Source organism: Chlorocebus sabaeus, chromosome 23 (assembly GCF_047675955.1).
Source record: "Chlorocebus sabaeus isolate Y175 chromosome 23, mChlSab1.0.hap1, whole genome shotgun sequence".
NCBI lineage: Eukaryota > Metazoa > Chordata > Mammalia > Primates > Cercopithecidae > Chlorocebus > Chlorocebus sabaeus.
In genome coordinates this window covers 56,851,552-56,874,767 of record NC_132926.1, presented here as the reverse complement: position 1 = coordinate 56,874,767, position 23,216 = coordinate 56,851,552, and the positions used below count along the sequence as shown (strand labels likewise).

Genomic DNA, 23,216 nt, shown 5'->3' with positions numbered 1-23,216 from the left:
AGTCACATAATTTCCCTCTAGCTATCCAGAGGAGCTACAGAAAATAAAACAACGACTTTATGTCATTGCTTTCCTAATGCCCTGGGAGCTATTCAGCCCACCCACATTCTATCAAGATGCCATTATGGGAAGAATAAGCTCTTTGTAACACAAGGCAATATAATTTCAAGAATGTGGTGTTGTGTGTGCTTGTAATCATTATAAAAATATCTGTTCAAGTAACCCACGGCTGTCTCATGATTGATTACTTTCATCTAATTCTGCATCAGATCATTTGAATATAAAATTATCAAAAGTTCTTCCTTAAATTGAAGGGTCTAGTTTGCTTAAGAATTCTACCCTCCACACCTCTCAACTTGATGTTCTAAAGTAAGGCCAGAGCAATCAGGTCATAGGGTGGCCAAGCTGGTTACTACTATTTATCCCTTTCTTAATAATTAACATGGATCATGTTTATGATGGCAACAGAAAGGATCAATAATGAAATATGGATACAGAATATGGTACTGTTTTGTTCTACTTTAGTCTGATTTTCTACCCAGTCCATTATTTTTTTTTTATGATGGAGAGAAATATAATACATTTTCTCATAATTTGTTGTGTTTAGGCATCTCTGTGTTTACTGGGAGGCAGTTTAGCAAACTGATTAAATGAACAGGCTGTGGAAATGAGACAACCTGTATTCAAATCCAATTGCTATTTGTCTGGGGCAGTGGTTCTTCAACTTGTTAGTGTATTAGAATCACCTGGAAGGCTTGCTAAGCATGGATAACAAGTCCCCATTCTCAAAGATTCTGATTAAGTGGGTCTGAGATAGAGTCCCAAATTTGCATTTTTAATGTTTCCAGATGGTGTTAATACTGTTGATCCAGAGACCATACTTTGAGAATCACAAATGTCAATTTATCTGAGCCTAAATTTTCTCATCTGTGAAGCAGAGTGTTAATAGTTTCTAATTAATAAGGTTGTTAATTACCAAGGGATAATTTAGGGGAAAAATTCCCAAAGTTTGTTATTTTGATATAGATTGTAACCAACTGAATAAATTGTGCTTTTTCAGTTGTGCTAGTTAAATAAATCTTATATATGATGATCTGGGTTTTCATGAAAGACACATGATTAATAGTTCTTTGCTTTATCAAGGATTTTCAGTTTGATCATAGGAATACTCATCTTCTCTGTACTGTTGAGAGCCAAGTTTGATTTATACCCAGGAACATGTTCCAGTTGTGACAGACACTACTGTTTGCTTTCCAATTATTTCTTTTTCTTTCCCTTTCATCCTTGACTCAATTCCTGCAGGTATCCACATTTCTAAGAGTGGCCACATACTTTAGGGGAAGCTGAACGTATTTCTTTCTCTAATGTCCTGATTAATCTAAGCCCCTTATGGGTGTCCTGTTCCATGAGCACTGGATGTAGCTCTGGTCAACAAGAAACTCAGGTGAGTCTTCTGGATGTACTTCCAGGAAATGGCCTTTGTTCTCATAAAGCAACACTTAGACTTGCCTTATTTTTGTGCTAGCTCTTGAGGTTCCTGTATGTACTGCTGCAGTTGTCTCATGACCATAAGGGGAGTCAGCCTAAGGACAGCCTGAGAATGAGAGAACAGAAAGATGGAAAGAAATCCAGGCCTTTGATGATGTGATTGAACCACAGAGTTAACTAACCCTGGAATTATTATACCTTCATGCTCCCTGTTATTCCAGATAATACATTTTCCTTATCGTTTAACCATTTTCAATTGTATTTTTAGTTATTTGCTGCTTAAGGTGTCTTAACTGATATACGAATTTATGAAGCATATTAACCTTGAAGTTAATTAAAGTTATCAGAGTAGTGCTATTCCAGGGGTCTCATTTTAGCTGCAGCATTAATGGAGACAACGTGACTATGTAGATTATTTAACTTCTCTTGGCTTCAGCTCAATCATTTGTATAAGGATATTGTTGAGCTGGATCATTTCTAGAGTTGTTCCAACTTTTAAATGCTGGAACTATTTGAGTCCATGCATCTGAAACATATTGATGCTATATATATCACACAATGGGATTACACATGTATAACCTAGTAACTACATAATGCAAGGACAGATCTGTAATAAGATAACCACATATATACTTTTATAATAATTTAGTATCACACTGATCATATGCTCTGATTTACCCAGCATGAGTATCCAGTCACTACTATGGTAGAGTTGGAAATTATAGCTTTTTAAATGGTACTGTAGCAAGAAATAATAGATTCCTTATAATATTTCTAATTTGGAGGAGGAATAAAAAGAATAGTTTTCAAATGTTTTCACATGGCATGTTTGAATATGTAAATATGGACATGGGTGATCATTTTAAGTTAAAAGTTTTCTGTTAAAATGGTTAGAAATGAGAGCACCATTTTTTGCTCTTGAAATATACACACTCGGTATATCCTTTATCTTTATGTATCTGCAAGAGTGTAACCACATGGGGTGGAAACACATAAATTCCAGCTGTGTCCAACCAAAGTATTGCTATTATGGTAGGGACATATTTCATAAATTGTGTGACTCAGTCATGTAAAAATGTGGTAGAAAAGTTTCTCTATAGATGCACTAAAGTTGACTTTTGGCCCCATACCCTCTCATGGCCAAAAAAAAAAAAAAAAAAAAAAAAAGTAGATGAAGCATGTCACTTTCTGTTTTTTGTTAGTTCCTTTTGGGAAAATATTTATTCAAGATACCCTCATGGATGCCTTCTGCCTCCCTTCACTTTGGTTCCAGGATGGTTATATGACACTAGGGAAGGGATGTGTGGTTCTGGTCATTGGCATCCAATCCCAATGGTTTCTACTGATACACAAACATTTCTTTGCTCTTAGATCATGTATCCCTGTTATATCTACAGCTGATCTGTCCATGGTTACCATTCTTCTTTAGTCACTGGACCATGACATTCCTTTCATGTACTACTTGTCTTAACTATGAATGTGTTTATGTCAGGTCCACCAACTGCTCAGCTAATTCCTTGTTCTTCCTGGAGACAGAGGAAAACAATAGACGCTCTCTTACTGCCTACTAGGTGGGTGAGCAATTCAGGGTGAGTGGCTACTTTAGGCCCTCTCTTTTTTTTTCCTTTCGATTCAAATATCTCTATATCTTTGTATGTGTATATGTGTCTAAATACGCTGTCTGCTCTATAACCGTCATATCTTTGTGTTGTTGGAAGTATTTATGAGCTATGCCTAATTAGGTTCCCACTTTGTCTCCTCTCTGAAGACCAGCACGATGTTGAAATGGGGGCTTTTGAGTGGGTGTCACCACCATCTTAAATCTCACCCAAGAAGCAAGATACAAGTTTCTTCTCTGGTAGCCACCCCCAAGCCTGTTTTGGTTCTTTATGGAACCCTCTGTTCTGGGGCTCAACTTTGTGGGGGAAGCAGCAGAGATCTAGGCTCCCCAGCTTCTGATCCCCAGGCATGCCCTCTGAGTATTCTCTTCACAGTTGGCTGAATGTTTACATCTCTTCAGGTTAGAACACCATACTCATGTCATCTTACATTCTCTCAAGTCATTTATGGCCTGAATCTTGCTCTGTGAATCCCTTAGGTGCCTGATCTTGATGTGCAAAGGCACATGTTTGGACAAGATGATATCTTAATAAGCTTGATCTTTGATACTCAAGCCACTTCCTCTGTTGTGAGTTCAGAAAGCAAAAAACCAGAAAGGAAACGAATGCCTGAAGGAAACGCTGTTGAAATTACTTCAGAATTTCATCTTGCCACACTCCAAAAACCAAGCAACAAGATTTTCCCTTTTTCTTGAAATTATGTGTGTGCATACCTATTATTATTATTATTATTAATATTAATATTATTTGAGATGGAGTCTAGCTGCTCTGTCACCCAGGCTGGAGTGCAGTGGTGCCATCTTGGCTCACTACAAGCTCACTGTAACAGCGTTACACTATCCATGAGGACAGAAGCCTCATGGCCTAATCACTGCTAAAGCCTCCCAGGTTCACGCCATTCTCCTGCCTCAGCGTCCCAAGTAGCTGGGACTACAGGCGCCCGCCACCACTCCTGGCTAATTTTTTTTTTTTTGTATTTTTAGTAGAGACGGGGTTTCACCTTGTTAGCCAGGATGGTCTCAATCTCCTGACCTCGTGATCCACCTGCCTCGGCCTCGCCTATTTGCTTTAAAATATATCTGCAATGAACCATCTTCTCTGGCTCTCCTTTTCTCTCTCTCCAGTCTCTGTAACTTCCGGCCTCCATCATGTCTGCCATGGCCACAGCTTGCTTCTCTTCTCACTGCCATCCCATCATTTATTGCAGGCTTTTATTGCTTTTCTCTTTCATTACTGCAAAAATCTACTGATTAGTTTCTATGTTTCCCCTATTATAACCCCACCCCACATGGAGATTGTCCATTCAATCATTCATTCATTCAAAAAATATTTACTCAGTGTCAAAAGGTACCTGGTCCTGGGCTAGATGCTTTCGGTCTAACATTGAGAGAGGGAACAGACAATCTGTCCTTGAAGGTCTTGGAATCTTTTAAGAGTGAGACTGAAAACTAAAGGATTAAAGAAGTATGGCAAGAGTTACGATGGCAGAAGTACAGGGAGCAATGGGTGAACATAGCAGGATCACCTCATCTTATCGGGGAGGACAGGGAACACTTGCTCCAGGCGGTGATTTTTAAATATAAGCACTAAAGGATGAAGAGGATTTAGGCAGAAAGAATATTCTTGGCAGGAAAATTTTTTTGTGAAAAGGATCAGAAATGAGAGAGCATGTGTAAGAGAAATTCCAGTTGGCCAGAGCCTAGAGCTTGAGTGTCTGGGAGTGGGACAGGGCAGAATAGGTCTGGAGAGATATCAAAGAAGAGATTATCAAGGGCCATGCTAAAGAAATCTGGTTGTCATCCTGAGGGCAATGGAAAGTGATTGGTGGGCTTTCAATAGGAAAATAATTGAATCATTTTGGGGGTGTAGACATATTTAGGTAGGTAGTAGATTAGAAAAAGCCGAATGCAAGGAAAAGCTGAGGTCATCAAAATGAGAAATAATGACTAACTGGATTAGAGTATGGCAGTGGAAGGGAGAGATGTGGAAAGATTTGAGGCACTACTAGGTGAATAGGCAAGGGGAGTTGCCTTATAATCTCACCGTAATAGATTATAAACTTTTTGAGGACTGTTGATTTGTTTGACTTGTATTTATTTATTCATCCAGCAATTATTATTCATGACACTTATATGGGGAGCTTATAAGGCATTGACCTCCTAGTAGTGGGGACAGAAAAGGATCTAGGAAAGTGTGAAGCAGAGTAAGAGTTCTTATAGGGAGGTAAAGCAAAATCCGATGAGCTCCAGAGACAGCCTGAGTCCAGTGGTGATGAGAACTTTACAGCACAAAACCAGTGTTTTTCAGAAATTATGGTACATATTTACTAAATTGTTCTACTTTTACAGTTCAGAACTCTCGTTCTTTTCTCAGATATTAGAAAACTTAATAAAAGAAAAAAGATGTTTTTTCTTTTATTCTTAAAACCTATATTCTTGGTTTTTCCCCTTATTTTTTCTCACTGCTAGCAGATTAAGAGTTTGTATATATTGGGCAAGATGATGTGCTGAAGAGAGTATGTGGTTTAACTACGAAGGACTGAGTGATTTCCGTAAATTACATAACAAAAATGGCAGCTTGCTGCAGTGTCCTCACATGACTGAAGGGCAAGGGAAAGTGAAGGGCATCAAACTTTCTCTTTCATAATAAACACGTTCCCATGATAACAGCATTACACCATCCATGAGGACAGAGGCCTCATGGCCTAATCACCACTGAAAGATCTCACCTCTTAATTCTGTTACAATCGCAATTAAATTTCAACATGAATTTTGGAATGCACAAGCATTTAGACCATAGCACCAGCATAACCCTGGATTAAATTCATTCAATAAATTCATTCAATCCACATGTCTAGGAAAAGTAGATTATTGCTGCAAAAAGTGGAGAGAAAAAACGTTGCTGGGGAAAGTATCTGCCAGTGTTCACCATGTTCTGGAAGAATGTTGTACTTTTAAAGTGTTTTATTCAATTCTCTTATATAGTGCTCTGAAAATCAATTTAGAGATTTATAATCAAAACCAAAGTAAGATTTTAGAGAATTGGCTTTCTCTATTGTGCACCCTTCCTTTTGAACCACTCCTAAGCTTGAGCGAATTGAGTGAACTTTGAAACCGATTTGTATTGACACAATAATCCCCCGTGAGGTAATTGGCTTTCCAGACCCTGCAAGTTGGAGTCAGAGATGCTGCTTAGGAACTTCTGGGCACTGACTCTGCATTTTTTCCACAGGAAATGATGCTATCGTATGACCATGTCACTGTTGAATGGGCTTAATATTTGTAAACATCTCCTTAAGTGGAAGCATTCATTGCAGAAGATGCATAAAAGCCTTCTGAATAGTAATGCTGGCTCCATTTAGAAAAGTTTCTCAAATCTCTTATGACCCTACCTAGTTTAGCCAACATTACTGGCAGATGCACACACTCCATAAAGATTTTAAGGAACCAAAGAGCATTACATGGACATACGTTGCATTTACTTCTTTTTGTAGTGGTTGCTTTTCCCCAAGTTTCTGTATTCATAACTCTGTCTCTGATGGAGTCTAGATTCAGCTATACAGAAGGCCCTGTTGTGTGGAATCCCTTGATATATTTGGATATGCAGCTCTGTGGATACAAGCTGGGGCACTGAATTGCTTTGCATAATGGACGAAAAAGTATGTGGACCAGGGGATCCAACAGGAAGGGAGTGGAGCCTGGGTAATGGTAAACCATGTTCTCTATAATGTTTTTCTCTTAGTGGCCCACCAATATTCAGCAACATTGATTAAAACTCATGAAATTACTGGTGAGAGTGGATTGCTTTTGGAACCCAGAAGATAGGTTGCATTTCCCCTCTAGTTTTGCCCAGTATAGTAGAGAAAAAAGCATCCAATGAATAAAATGCTTAGAAAGCAGAGCTGTGGAATTTGCAGCAAATCTTGGGAATGAACTTGTTGAACTTGGACAGACCTAGGAGTCCCGAGGACTGTACAAATGGTGCCAGGCTATCTAGGGGGCAGTGGTCTCACCCAGGCTGTATATGTATATAAATGAAGTTCAAGTATTTCCATTTATTTTTGTAAGAAGGTGAAGCATTTTCTCCACAATCTTGTAGAGACTATGAATTTATTTAACAAACCATTTATACAAAGGTGAACTCCACTAATTCTGGAGTTAAACCTGATCAAAACACTGGAAACACTGTGATAAGTTTAACCTCAGAGAAGTTTTTTGGGGACTTCAGTAGATGTTACCTAATCACTCTGAGAGTTTAAGTTTCAAAGCTGCCCTAATACAACCACTACAGAAAATTGGTTGCAAAGCAAAATATATACATATTCTACAATTCAACAATTTCACTCTTGGGTGCATACTCAACAGAAATGTTTGTATACATTTACCAAAATATGTGTTAAAATATTATTCTAGAAGGTCATTCTAGAATAATTATATTATTCTAGAAGATCATTCTATAGATCATAATTATTCTAGAATGATCTTCTCGAATATTATTCTAGAATTATCTTTTAGAATAATATTATTCTAGAAATATTATTTATAGAAGCATTGTTCTTAATTGCCAAAACTAGAAACAATACTAATGTGCATTTTGAGTAGATGGACAAATGAATTGTGGTATTGTTATACAATGAAGTGCCACATAGCAATGACAAAGAATGATCTATATCTACATGAATCACAATGATGAATGTCTCACAATGTGATCTCCCAATGACTTCATTTATATAAATTTCTGAAACTGGCAAAACTAATAGTTATCCTGGAAATGGTAACTGTGATAAGAAGAGGCATATGGGGACTTCTGGGCTGCTGCTAATTTCTTGATTTAGGGGATGGCTATTTCACTTTAGGAAAATGCACTGAACTGTATACTTACGATACATACAATGTAGTGAATTGAATGTTGGCCCCTATAAATATATATGTCCCTGTCATATCTTGGAATCCGTGAACATTACCCGATTTGGAAAAAGAGTCTTTGCAGATGTAATCATATATACATATTCTACAATTCAACAATTTGTAGAAGAGATCATTTTGTATTATTTGGGTGGGCCCTAAATTCAATGATAATTGTCCTTATAAAAGACACAAAGAGGAGAGACACACAGATAGAATAGGAGGCAGAGTGGAGGGTCCACAGGCTAAATACCCAGAGAAGACAGCAATGTGAAGATGGAGGCAGAGATTGGAGTGATGTGCCCATAAAGGAAGGAATGCTTGGAACCAACAGAAGCCAGGAGAGAGGCGTGACATGAATTCTCACTGGGAAAGCATCTTGAGGGAGTGTGGATGCCAGGTCCTTGATTTAGAACTTCTGGCCTCCAGCAGTGTGAGGGAATAAATTTCTGTTGCTTTAAGTCACCAAGTTTGTGGTAACTTGTTTCAGCAGCCCTAGGAAACTAAGACGTACATATTTCTTTATATGCTCTATATTTCAGTGGAGTTTACATGAGAGGGCTTCCCTGCATTTAGCAAGTGGTTGACAATGATGTAAAGATCATTTTAACTTGATCTATTTTAGATATTTTACTTACTTACAATAAAGAAGCATATGAGCTTAAACTTGTGTACATGCATAGGCATTTTCTGTCCTTTTGGGAAGAAGAATCCAGTCTTAGAGCCTACCAAAGGCCTGTTGGCAAGTGCCACGCTGGAATCTGCCTTCCGTGGGGAACCGGCTCGCCCTAGCCTCTCTTGGTCTCCACTTGTTATGTGTAATATTCTTAACAAAACTACATATAACTTTTTGTATGCCACCTACAGTCTCTTTCATTATTCATTCCTGTATTAAGGGCAAGTTTAATTTTTAGGAACTTCTGAAAAAAGCTTAGGACACTAGGAGACCCAGCTTTTGCATGGTATTGCACATAAAGATGCAGAGATCAGCATGCCCAAATGACTAAACATACCTGCAATCTTGACTTAAATTTGTTGGAGAACATTTAAAGATATCAAATTTGTAACTCATTGTAATCACTTTTTAAAAATCTTTCCTCTTTTTCTCTCTAACTTATCTCTCACACTTCTTAGGCACCCAGAAGCCTCTCTCTAGGCAATATTCCCCATCAAATCTCTACCCAACACTCTTTCCAAAATTTAGCTCAAGAGTTACTTTCCTTCCTCTTTGCTTTTGCCTATGATTTCTCTGTTCTCCCCTGAACTAACCTTGATTTTTCCTTTGCAAATTTCCGTCTTTGCTTCTCCAGTTCTTGCTTTCTCTCTTGTCTTCACCATCAAGCTTTAAGACTTGAATTTACAAATTCAGCTTCTGTCTTGGGAGGCAAAGATGAAGGCAAGTGGAAAAAGGAAGCTTTTATTTAGGTGGTGAGGGTGGGGAGACAGTTGGGGAGAAGTAAGGAGAAAGAGATTGCAAAGACTTAAAATCTTCTAACAATTCACATCATATTAATATCACTTAAGATGACAAAGACTTGTGGTGGCTAAGGCTTAAACTGGCCCAGGACAATTCTTTCATTGATTTTTAGCATCTTTTTTTTTTCCCTCTAGAGTACATGCAAAATGAACCTCAGCTTCTATCTTGATAGAAGTGAACAGGCACATAAATACTATTTTTCAAGAACGAGGCACTGCCATGGACATTTTACCTATTTAATATTCACAGCAACCTGGTGGTTATGAAATTCTTATTTTCAGTTTTACAAATAAGGATCCAAAGTAACAGAAAATTCAAGGTCACATGGCTAAAATTAATCAGGCCAAGACTCACACCCAAGATTGTCTGCCGTTGAAGCCCAAGGCTGCTCAGGGGTTTAATCATGATTCAGTAATATCTTTGAGCACCCACTGGGTCATCAGGCACAGTGTTGGATGTAGAAACATAGAGATAGAAGATATAGTTTCTGGCTTGAAGGAACTGCAGTGCTCATATTTCCACTACAGCTCCCAGATTCTGTTACATGTTTCTACTTCTGTTTCAAAGGATCACATTTGGAATTGTAGCTTATGGTTTTGCATGTTTCCTTTCATGACTTGTAATAAACCACAGGAATAGAAATTTCTTCTATAGGTGCTCTGTTTAACACACAGCATTTAAAAATCAATTGGATATTTCATAGACAATAATTTTGAAGAACTTTTTATTGGCTCATCACTGAGCTAGATGTTGTGCCATGGTTAATCCAGGGGAGAATGAGACACACTCTGACCCTCAAGCCGTTTGCTGTCTAGGGAGGAAGATAGCTGTGACCGCGTTCTGATAGCTAAAAGTAGTTGGAAGCTTAGAGCAGATGTAAACATCTTGCTCCAAGGAACCAGGTGTGATGAACAGGGAAACTATTGAATAATTTCATATTTGTTCTGTTGGTAGCATTTATAGACAGTATGTAGCTTATATTGTAGTTATATAGACTAATTTGGAGAGAAAACAGAGTATTCATTGAGATTTGGGTGCTAAGTATCTGTTTCTCATGTTGGAAAAAACCATGAAATTTGATCTATTTTTATTTGCAATTTTCACCTGGAAAAGTAAGTTTGCCTTAAATGTGGAAACTGGCCTTTCATGAAGCCATCCTTTCATATCCAATTTTCCAGTTGAACTGATGGTTTATGTTTCAGACCTTTTACATGAGTTTGGAGGGAAGCAATGATCGTAAAAAGGATACCAAGACAGAAACCATAAGAAGGTCATGCTAAAAACTAAAAGCAGACAGCAGAGATAGATGGGTTTATTTCTCCTCATTTTTTCAAACACCTGGTCCACTATTGCTTAGAGTTTCAGGCAAACAAGGCTTGATTTTCTGAGAATGTGATTGCAACAAGGGTGATATTGTGTGTTCTTATGAAATGGTTTTGTGCACTAGGTACTTGATCGAGAATAGTTCAATGAATAGAAAACATTCTCTATTTTTTTACACAAGTAATACATGAATAAGTTCTTGATGGAAAAGTTTGTAATTTTCTTTTTAACAACATCTTCTCTACCTGTATATTCTCTACCCTGTATTCATATAAATATAAAGATAGTCATTCTTCTGAACTTTTTAATATAGATTTATTTATTTATGGATATATACCTACATAGTGTATAGTTTTAAATTATTTTTGTATACATAGGATTAAGCTGTTTTCTGCTTGCTTTTTTTTCTGTTAACAGTATGACCTGGAAAAGTTTTCATGACTGTGTTTATATAGATTTTCCATGCTCCTTTAAAATACTGGGCAATATTCTATACTATGCATATAACGTAATTATTTTTAACCATGCCTTTATAGATGAACAACTGAGTTTCTAATTTTTTGATATTATACACTGTTTGATAATGGGTTTTCTCATATGTGCCTCTTTAGGAACAAGTGGAAGTATGTCTGTAACATAACACTTCATTGCAGAATTGTAGTAAATACCAGCAAATTTCCTTCTTGAATGCTGAACTAATTTCACGTCTCTTAATAGTGTATTAGTGTCTCTCTTACCTAGATCTTTTCCAACACTGTGTATTATTATTTAAAATTTTGCCAAGGTGATAAGTGAAAAATAATCTCTTATGTTTTAATTTGAATTTCTCTGCTTACTAGAAAGTTTGAGGAAAATTCTCATATGTATATTAGCTATTTTGCCTTTTATTCAGGAATTACCAGTGTCTGGGTTGGGGGAAAGCCCTGCTCAGATTTCTATATAAAATTCTTGAGAAGACTCTATCCAAATTGTGAGAAGACTGAATGCTAATGTGATTAAATTTCAGCTTTACTTGGTAATTTCTAAATTTTGAAATAAGTTATTTGTTAATATCTAAAGCTGTTTATCAGAATCACCACTTTTTCTTTGACTTTGCTTCTTTGGGGACCATTCTCACATATTCACATTCAAATTTGAACCTTTTTTTTTTTTTTTTGTGCCTAGCATCTGATTCATTTGCAGTAGAAGACACTCATCGATAACTACCAGCTGTCCTAGTTTGTAACCCGTGTCTGTCACAGGCTGTCCTTGATACAAATTTAAGATCGATCCTCTCCTTTATTCCCTAGACATCTAGGGTGACAAGGAGCTAGGCCAAACTGCTTCCCTGCTTCTCCCTGCTTCTTCCTGCCACCTGGCTCCTCATCTCACCTCTGAGAAGCTCCACCTGGGATCTCTACCATTTCCTGGGTGTCCAGCAGTCAGAACTCCAGGCCCAGCAGGGCATGATGGTGTGTGCCTGTAGCCCCAGCTACTCGGCTGGCTAAGCTGGAAGATTGTTTGAGCCTAGGAGTTGAAGGCTGGAGTGAGCTCAGGCACTGCACTCTAGCCTGGGAGACAGAGTGAGATTCTGTTTCTAAAACATAAAAAAAAAATTTTAAAGGAAAAAAAAAGAACTCCAGGCCTAAGTTCTCCCAATGGGATGATGTTGCCAACACAAAAGTGATTTCCTGGAGGGATATTAAAGGGAATTATCAACCTAAAACTGGACCTTGAATAAGACTTTGAAGGTTCCAAGGGGAAAAAGAAAGAAAATTTAAACTTTTCATCCAAAGATACCTAAGTTCCTAGTATTTCCTCTCTCATACTCCTCCCGTCCTCCCTGGCCACAGGGAAAAGGCATCTCTCCGGCCATGAAGTGGCGTCGTGGAGTGGTGAAGAGCGGGAACTGTGGAGTCAGATGTCTGGGGTGGCATAGAGCCTCTGTCACTTTTTAGCTGTGGGCATAGCCACTCCAACATAGCACCCACTGATCCTCCAGCCCCAGTTAAGTGTTCCAGTGGCTACAGCTCTAGGTGATATCTGACATCTTATGAAAGATTCTGACTCAGGATCCCCTAGCCACGCTGCGCTTGAATACCTAACCCACAGAAACCATGAAATATATAAATAAATTATTATTATTGATTTAAACCACTATGTTTTGAGGGATTTGTTATGTAACATTCAGTAATCACTACCAGCTGTGTGACCTTGGGCAGTATCCACATGGGCAAGATGATGATAATAGCACTTTCTTTATAGGATTGTTGGGAGGATTAAATAAGTCATATATGTCATGTGCATATGTTAGTATTGACACATAGAAAGGCTATGTATTTGCTAACTATTAGCTCTTTTTTGGCATGTCAGTCTGCACTATATCTGACCTTTTTAAGGAAATCTAATTCCCAGGTCTGGCCCAGGAACCCAATCCTTCCATCTCCCTTGACCAGGACACTATAGACCACAGCAGCTCATTCTCTGGAGTTTGAGTCAAGTGGACTAGAAAAGGACCATGCTTATTTGTCTGAAAAAAATATATATAATGTATCCCTAAAGATATTATAGTGTAAATCCCCATTTTCCAAAAGACAATTTATCTACAGTGAATTCTAATACTTCACAGCACTCGATAGGTCCTCATTTCTCATCTGTTTACTTTGTTCAAGTGCTTTCCCAAACAGAAGAGCTTCCTATTCCTAATCCTCACCTGTGAAATGTGCATCCTGAGCTTTCAAGGTTTAGATGTGGAAAAAAGAAGATGACAAGCTCTAAATTGGCAGGAGAATGTTACGGAGAGGTGGTTGGTTCTTTTTTGTTCTCAACATCCATTTATCTCACTTTTAGAGATATCGGGCCCCTACCTGTTTGACAGCGGATGAGATTGTAAAGGTCATTTAGCCCAACTTCTTATTTTGGAGATGCAGCTCTCAAGTTGTCTGTCTTCTCTAGTAGTTACTGAATATCAAGTCTGAAAAAGTCCCTTGGGCCTGAGTTCCTTTCAGTACACACTAAACCTTTCCTTTTGTACCGTGCAGTGAGTGGAGAAGAAGAGTTTTCATTGATAATTGTACCTTGGATATCTTCTCCATCCATTGCACAACAGTTTTCTTGTCTATTCCACCATAGACTGAGAAAAGAGTTAGGAAAAAGGCTGGCGTCTCCATTTCTCCTATTTCCTAGAAGTATTGTTGACTCATAGGATGCTTTCCAATTTTATGTCCAGTGTATTTTGAAAACTTCAAAGCCAAAGAGGCCTTTGTTGCTAACTTATTTCTGGAATAGCCTTTCGTGGTTATGGAATGTTCCTTGGACTTGAAATATTGCCTTACCCAGAGACTTTTTTTCTTCCATCTGTAAACACTGGTGGGAAAGGTGATTTGTCACATAACCCTACAATTTCCAGGTGTTTTGTTTTCCAATTTATGGGTGGGCTCTCAAAGTGGCTAATTAGTGGATCCTCCATCCTGTGGCTCTGCTTGCTGTGTAAACACATAAGGCATAGTTACTAGGCTCCAAATGGGATTTCCACAATTTTTAGGGGGACTGTAAGAAAACATCTCTCTGAGAAAACTAGCAGAAACTAGTCTTTCCTGGAAACAATAGTCTTCATCTGGCCCCAAAGTTTTCAGCCAAAGAAAAGAGATGGGAGTTTGATATGCTGGTGTGGAAGGGGAGACGCATTTAGACAGTCCATTAACAATCATGAGCCACAGTACAAACACGGGAGGTTTGCCTGAGTGTAGGAAAGCAGCAAATGTAAGAAGCAATGAAACAAATTAGCAACAGAAGCACCAGCTCTGCCTCTCCTTTGTGGCATTATTATTTAAAGTTCAAATGTCTTTGATACGATTAATCTTTTTTTAGGATCCTGCCACATTTGAAGAACCACAAAAAGAGGCTGAGTGAGCCGAAAGAAATACACAAGTGGATCAGCAACATGACAGCTGCTGCAGTGAAATCTGGATTGTAATATGTCAGTTTCCAACCCATCACATATAATCCAGACAGAGACATAGCTTTTTGTCTGCCTCGTTATGATTTCCCTGTCTGGTGCGGTTTGGGTCACATCTGTTGGCTGCATTCTCATCTTCATGAGATCTGCATTGACTGATAGTTTAAACCCTGTGTTTATCTATGTCTGTGGCTCTTATTTCTCTCCCAGGGAAGTCTCCAGAGAAGCCCAGTATCCCCTGATGGGAGAGTCTTGCTTGGTTTTGTTAATCAACAGCCAGTGCCCACGTTCAGGCAGTTCTGTATGTTTCATGCTAGGATATTGGGTGTGTTTATTACATATATATTTTAACATTTATTATATAAGAAAAAAATTGATAAAACAAAAACATAAACCTACTTCCTGAATATATCAAACTGATTTAAAACAGAACTTCACACAATGAACAACCCAAGCTCACAGTTTCTTTGACTTTTGCATATTTTCTACTCATGCATTATTCTGTCATTTCATGATACAATGATTGAAAAACACTGCTTTAAGGCTCCAAACTTGGCTAGGGGCTATATAAGGATTTAAACTTTAGCACGCCTGTCTATGCTCAAGCCTTGGAAATCCTTTTGTATTTCATCCATTGCTAATGTTTCATATCTGCACGTTGAATCTAACCCTTGATTTCTTTTGTAGACATGTAATCTGAAGGCATGCAATATTCTGCAAATGTTGGCCCATAGTTTTATTTCATAAGGTCTTATTTGGTCTGTCGACCAAGTTTTGATTACTTCCATATTGCTCTTAATTGCCTTAATATCCCCAAAGACTTTCCTATTCTGTGCATCCCTTTATCTTTGCTTCTTTTATCTCTTGCTGTGAGAGTACAAAATTGCTGACATATTCAATGTATTTAAATTCTGAGTGTTTTTGCAGAAGAGTTTTCAAATCTGTTTTAATTTTCTGATACTCAGCTGAGGACCATTACACATTCTGTTCAGTTAATCTGTTTTTAATCATATCTGTAAATGCTAAAGTTGTACATGAGAGAAATGATGCATAAAGTAAAACCAGACCAAGTGTACTTTCGCATATGTAAAATTAAATTCTTACTTTGTTCCACTTACAAGTTTTATTTTCCTATAGTTGTGTAGTCCTGACTTACACCAGAAGTAATCCGCAAAGAGTTTATGGTACTCTAGTGAAAAAACTCCGACTTTTTCATGTTTAAAATATTTATCGATTATTACTTATCCCCTTGCTATCATAATAAAAATTGATGAATGTAAATGTACTTTTAATTCTATTTCATAATGTATCAGCTAAGATATACTCTGTCGTAAATAACTAATAATTGCATTAATAGTGGTATTGGCCATAAAGACAGTTGCTAACTTAACATAAATTCCAGAAGATCCAGGCTCCTTCCATTCATTTGCTCTTCCATCCTTGGGTAGTAGTCTATGACATCTTTCTTACAGTCATACCTATAGGCTTCCCAACTCGGTATGAATCTCACCTTTTTTCGGGAGAATCTTGGAAAACCTCATAGTCTTCTGTCTTATCTAGGCTGGAGTTGGACCACAGGATCACCCTTAGACTAATTATTGGCAAAAAGGCAAGAACTCATCATGACTGGCTTATGTGAACCACAATTATCCTGGCTTTCTGCTTAATAGTGTGTGTACAAAGAGTTTTGTTAGGAATAATGAGGCTGGATGGGGGATGGGAGTGTCGGAGAAAGGGATAGCTGTTTGCCACACTTAATAACTGTTCAAAGCTTAAGTCATGTTTACAGAGGTCATTACTGCTGTGTTTAGACCTATGAAGTCAGCTGAAATGTTCTCAAGTGTTTATACATTATTCCTTGTATTTTAAAATAGCACATTTTGTTGCAATATTTTCTTCCTGAGTACAGTGAGCACTATGAAATATACTATTCTACACATGCAAAAGGGAAAACAGCAAAAGCTTAACAGCAAGGAGAAGAAATTAAAAAGAGGGAAGGAAAAGGACAAAGACCAAATTGTAATGCATTTCACTTGCAAAATCTCTTTTCTTGTATAACAAATGCACTGCTTTGTGTTTTGACCTACTGATGGTGAATTATTTCCTCAGAATAAAACTCCGGAGCTCAGTGGGTGAAGGGTTACAGTCAGTAGAGTATAATTCTGAAGAATCTAGCCAGTTATCTAAATGAGTAAATATAGGAATGTGGAAAGCCAGTGTCTTTAGCCATTAATCTTCTCACTCCTCTTACTCTTTGTGTGAGTTTGGTCCTCTATTTGTTCTGAGGTAGAACAAAAGTAAGCAGAAAAAGGTAATATAGAGAAGTAACACTTTTATTCCTAGGGTAGCCTCTGAGTTGACAATTAACTCTTAGCTCCCAGTTGAAGACTGGAGAAAATAATTACCCAAGACACTTCCTAGTTTACTTTGAAATGTAAAGGAAACATAACTACCTGTTTTACGGTTCTCTTGGGTACAAGTGACAGAAATTCATTTCAAACTGATTTAAGCAAAACAGGATTTGTGGGAGGGGAAGAATATTGGCGCAACACAGAGACTCACAGGGAGAACTCAGTAACCCAGACTTGACCTGAGCCAGGGACTGTGAGTGGCCTTGTAAATCTAAAATCTACTCATGTTTCTGCCTCTTTATGAGTTTTCACTTCTTCTTCTTCTTCTTCTTCTTTTTTTTTTTTTTTTTTTTTTTTTGAGACAGAGTCTCCCTGTGTTGCCCAGGCTAGAGTGCAGTGGTGCAATCTCAGCTCACTGCGACCTCTGCCTCCCGGGTACAAGCCATTCTCCTGCATCAGCTTCCCGAGTAGCTAAGACTACAGGCATGCGCCACCATGCCTGGCTAATTTTTGTATTTTTAATAGAGATGGGATTTCACCATATTGGCCAGTTTGGTCTCAACCTCCCGACCGCAAGGTATCTGCCTGCCTCGGCCTCCCAAAGTGCTGGGATTACAGGCGTGAGCCACTGCGCCCGGCCTCTTAACTCAGTGTTCTTTACATGGTGGGAGCCAGGGCCATGGGCAGCCTCTGAATCACATCCTTATTGCAACGTGATCAGAGAGGAAAGCACTATTTTCTCCAGGAAACACTTGAAACGTTCTGAGAAAGGACTCTGATTTTTCTGGCTTGGGTCATATTAGCATGTGTAGAGCAGCTACCATCACCCTCTGGAAGGATTTGGAGGGGTGACAAGACAGTAGGGTGAGGCGTCCTGGGGTTAGTCCATCTCGGATTATGTTCTGCCATCATGGTTAGGAGTACCAGGATGGCACACACACTCCCCTACCAACCCCCGCTAGGACTGTGGCTGTGAAGAAATTTTTCCGGGAGAAGGGAGTTGTGAGTGGTAAATGTCCACAGTGACACAGGCGTCCCTCTCAGCATTCCTGAGGTAATTGTGTGGTTCTGACACGGAAAATGAGTGAACAATGCTCTCCTGTTTTGTAATGAGCTGATGTGGACTCCACACGGTAAGAAAAAAAAACTCCATGGTGTGCATGATGCAAGCCAGCTTTGAGAACCAGTTTAGGATCTCTCTTAGGCCCTACACAACTGTACTGAAAGTGTTCTCCTAGAAGTTACTAGGTCCTCCTAAATGCCACTGCTCCTCTGTAGCCACACTCCCCCAGCTCATTCTATTTAGACTCACTGCAGCACTCTTACTTTCATTTATTCTGTCATTCAACAATATTATTTGATGCATCCTCGTGATTTGTTCAAAAGACAAGGTCCCTCTTCTCAGCAATACTTTCTAAGAGAAACAGGAAATGAAGTAAAGCAGAGATGGATCACTTAATTGCCACTTACAATAAGTACTGTGAAGGAAATAAACAGGATACCATGACAGAGAGTCAGTGTTTATGAAAGTTCTGCCTACGTAGGATTTATTTGTTCATAATTCTTCTTAAGGAAAAGAAAGAAAAACAAAAAACAACAATAACAAAAAACAAACTCTCCTCAAGAATGGCTTTGGTAGCAGTCTCTCTCCTGGTCTGCCTTCATGTTCTTTGATCTGTCTTTCTCTGGACTGGCTTTCTCTTGTCTCTTTCTTTGTGACATAGGCAAACCCTGAGACCAAATAACGAATGAAGTGACTTCAATTCTCTCAGTCCCTCTTTCTTACTCTGGGGGCCTTTCCTCATTTATCTTCTACTTCCTGTTATTTCTCTTACTATGCGTGAAAAGTAAATTACTAATCTTCTTTAAACCTCCTCTCCTAAGAGAAATGCCTAAGAGAAAGCAAAGATTCTTGTTGGAAGAAACTGGTTAGGGAGAGGGAGGATCGTTTGGGGAGAGGTCTTTCCTACACTTTTCATGTTGCCAAAGCAACACCTTAGTCCAACTTTTCTGAGTAGACATGCAACATATCAGGGTAAGACAGTCTTTATTTTTCCAGTTGTATCCACTTTTACATTTTTCCATCTGTATTAGTTTTTCTTGGTTCTGAACATACTGATATGCTTATAAACGAATATTGTCATTACATTTCATCAATATATAACAGCAGGTAAGTAATGGTGTTAAAGAAATCTCAGTGCTGTTTGGACTTGAGACGCCTTTCTCCATCACTGGACATTATTAATATCCTTTCTAACTTTCCTCAGCTTTCCGTGCAGCTGAATGCCAGGTTACATATGCTCACCAGGCAAACAAAGTCCAGGATAAGGGCCAAGCTCGTCATGTCTCAGCTGTCATGTTTTCTCTCGGGATGAGTTGGTCTTCACCTCATTTTCAGGCTGGCCCCATTGTTTTGTAGTGATGGAAATCTGTCACCAAAATCTTGGTGGGGCTTCCCAGAATCCAGGCTGTGCTGATGTAAGTTATGGGGCCAAAAGGAGTTGTGGCTTGGCAAAGTGACATTTTATTTAAAATATTCTGGTAATGTTTATAAGGCACATTAAGCACTTTTATAATATTTTAAAAATCAAGGAAAGTTACTTGGTATTATCATCACATGTCTTCCAAGGAAACTGTTTTGAAAGTTGTGGTCCAACATTCCTAAAAACAAATAATTAGATTCCTAGCCTTATAGCGACGGTGTGATCGGTCTCTCAGAGAGTGAACCTTTATCGGTCCCTCCCTCCCCTTTCTTACTCAGGCTACTCTCTAATCATACTTTGTTTTCTTTTCTAGTCTTCTCTCTGTTGCCACAATATATATATATATTTTTTTTGCTAGCAGGCTCAATTTTTCCAGCTGTTAGCTACTGGAGCTTTTTTTATTATGATACATTTTTCTGAAATCCCTAGACTCCTTTATTTCTTAGGTCTGTCTTATAAGATAGTCAGCTCATGAAACAGACAATGGAGAGAATTTATTGAATGCTCACTGTGTGAACAGGAAAGGCCAAGGTAAGATGCAGAAATACTTATGGTCCAGTTGGGAGACACAATATAAATGCATGAAAATGACAGAAAAGCTGAGATGAAGCAAACAGTGCCAGTAAGTAGCTCCAGATGGATAGTTGAGGCATATCCAGTTGGATCAGGTTCATTAGGAGAGACATTCTGGAAGAGAATAATTAAGAGTGGAGGACAAAAGGAAGGACTGGAGCAAGACTACTGGGAAGAGGAGAGAGTGCTCTTGTTATTGCTCCACAGAGAGTTATATGGCAATTCACCTGTGGAGGTTTGCTTCTAACAGTCACCTTAACAATAGCCTGTATAGCACTTGGACTCCTGAGTGCTGGACTGGTTTCCTAGCTCTGTGTGTGTATTAGTCTGTTCTTACACTGCTAATGAAGACATACCCGAGACTGGGTAATTATAAAGGAAAGAGGTTTAATTGACTTACAGTTCCACGTGGCTGGGGAGGCCTCACAATCATGGTGGAAGGCAAGGAGGAGCAAGTCACATCTTACATGGCAGCAGGCAGGAGAAGAATGAGAGTGAAGCGAAAAGGGAAACCCCTTATAGAACCATCAGACCTCGTGAGACTTATTCACTACCATGAGAACAGTATGAATGAAACTGCCCCCATGATTCAATTATCTCTCACCAGACCCCTCCCATAAACGTGGGAATTATGGGAGCTGCAATTCAAGATATTTGGGTGGGGACACAGGCAAAGCCTACCAATGGGTGAGTGAGAACCAGTGTTGTTAACTGGTTATTCCCACAACTGTTAAGTCCTTTCAACTGGACATTTCTAAGGAAACTATGAGGTTAAGAGGTGGGTGTATATATTCATTTGCCTAGGGAGTTTGGTGAAATGGTAACTTTGAAAATGTTTTCTTTGCTAAAAAGATTTTGTTCCTGAAACCTGTTCTTTGTGAAAAATGTATCTCCCCATTTGGAAAGTCACGTTGAATACAGAAAGCAGCAGCTTGTGAAAACACACACTCAACGTGTTTCTTACTTTCTGAAGGCGATAAACTGTAGCTGATGAACTGCAAACCTCTCTGAATTATAGAACCTCTCTGTTAACCCAGGGGGGATTTTAACAGATTTTTAAACTTCTGTCTCTTAATTTTGTTTTTCTTCCCCCTGGTAAGTGAATAAGTAGTTAACCTTACAGTCAGATCAAACACTTCATTCTGATCCCACGAAGCTTGGGTCCTTACCACCTGGATTTTTAGTAGTTTATAGAATGTGCCAGGGGTTTATATGCATTCTTGCTTTTGTCTATGCTGCAAACTTGGCCTTGAATTTTGTTATCCTCTCTGCATTATCTCATGGGCAAACATCTCCTGCTTATACTCCAAAAGTCACCTAATCTCTCACAACAGTCTCTTTCTTCTTTTAGGATTAAGCACTCTTTCCATTGTATTCTGGAAAACACATTGATCAGATCTCCTCTGTGGCCTTGGGGAACCATATTATCATGTGATGAGGGCATGCCTTTACATCTCACCCAATTTGAAATCCTCAGAGATAGGAGTGTGTTTTATTATTTTAATATTTCCTATTAGCATCAGAAAAAGCAGATAGTGTTATGTCACGCTTACTAAACGTGAACCAATAACCTGCTTTTTTGTGAATCCTATGTTTCTTTAAGATGCCATTTCACCTTTTGTAGATTCTTGACAATAAGGGAGATTTCACCTAAATGTGTGTAACAATGCATAGAATTTCAAAATTTCCAATGAACTTGAGATTATTGTTGCTGTCAGATTCTCTGAACACTTCTTTACCAAATTTGCCTTGGCTTTTAAAGGCAATGTTAACAGACAAAAGTCTGTGTTAACATTGCCTCAATGCTCAAATCAGACTTTATTATTTCTTTTGCGTGTTCATCAAAATCTCTAAAAATATGGGGGTTTTGGTAGATATTTAAAATAAAAAAATAGTGAATGAGTTTGATATTGCAAAGTGATATATGGGAAAGTTATTTTGTGTAGTGCTTTCTAGTAAAAATCTATTTTACTGTTTTACTTTCTCAAGGATACATACAATCAGTATTATGCATTCTTTATTTTCACTTCTCTTGGGTATTTTATTTGCATTTTATATTTATTTCCTAAAAGTCATAAGTATCAGCATTCTTGCAGATTGTTGATGAACCAATGGGAAGGAATGAAATGTAGATAATGTTTGTACACATGTGTATATTTATGTACCTATTTAGCATTTATATAGAATCAAATTCATCGTAATTAAAAGGTTTTAGAGCTAAATACTTTGAGCTCTGCTTTCAAGGGTTTAGTAATCTAGTGGTGAAAATAAGAATTGTTCAGAGAAAAAAATGATATGGGAGTTCAGAGGGTGATATTTCTCTCACTCTGGGAAATAGTGGGACATTGAGAGACTTGACTTCCTTCTACTTGAAGAAGAAAGGGACAGGATATTTTAAGTGCAGGAGAGTGTGCAAAGGCAAGGAGATGACTAATCTTGGGAACTGTCAGTCATTCAGCTTAGCTGGGGCTCAGAGTACACTGGATTTTTCTCTAGCCAGGATGTTACCTGCTCAGCCATTTTAATTCATAAAACTGAATCTAAATTAAATTGAGAAAAGTAGTCAGCTATTCTCCATTTTAAAGTGTCGACTTTGGTTGTTCACTGCTTGCTTTGGAAAAACAAACACCACATGTGAATCAATACATAGAGCATACACCAAATGCAAACCTGGCTTTAGTACAACTATAGAGGCACATCCCCTCCTTACTAATAACACATTCCTAAGGTAGCCAGTTTATAGTGATGCAATCCACAGCAAAGAAACATAGACTGTAGAAGGGCTGATTTCAGTGTTTATCCTAAAACAGTCAGGTATACACTCAGAACATTGAAATAGGGCAAGTTCTTCCTGGTTCTGCACCTTTGAATAATCGGAGTTGGGAGGGATGGGGGTAAGGAAGTCATTCTGTATACAGCAATGGATGTTGAGTAGCAATGGGAATTGAGGCACTGCCCTCATGTGCTTATAGCGGTATAGGTCTGAGGGTGGTTGTGGTAGGAAGCACAAAAAACTAGATCAGAGAAAGAAGGGACACAAAAGATGGTAGCAGCAGGGTTA

The 23,216-nt window shown here is 38.4% G+C and overlaps 1 long non-coding RNA gene across 1 annotated transcript in view; it reads left to right on the top strand.

Moving 5' to 3' along the window:
- LOC140709919 (uncharacterized) overlaps positions 1–23,216 on the top strand; it is a 335,514-nt gene that overhangs the window by 94,504 nt on the left and 217,794 nt on the right. The window lies entirely within an intron of this gene.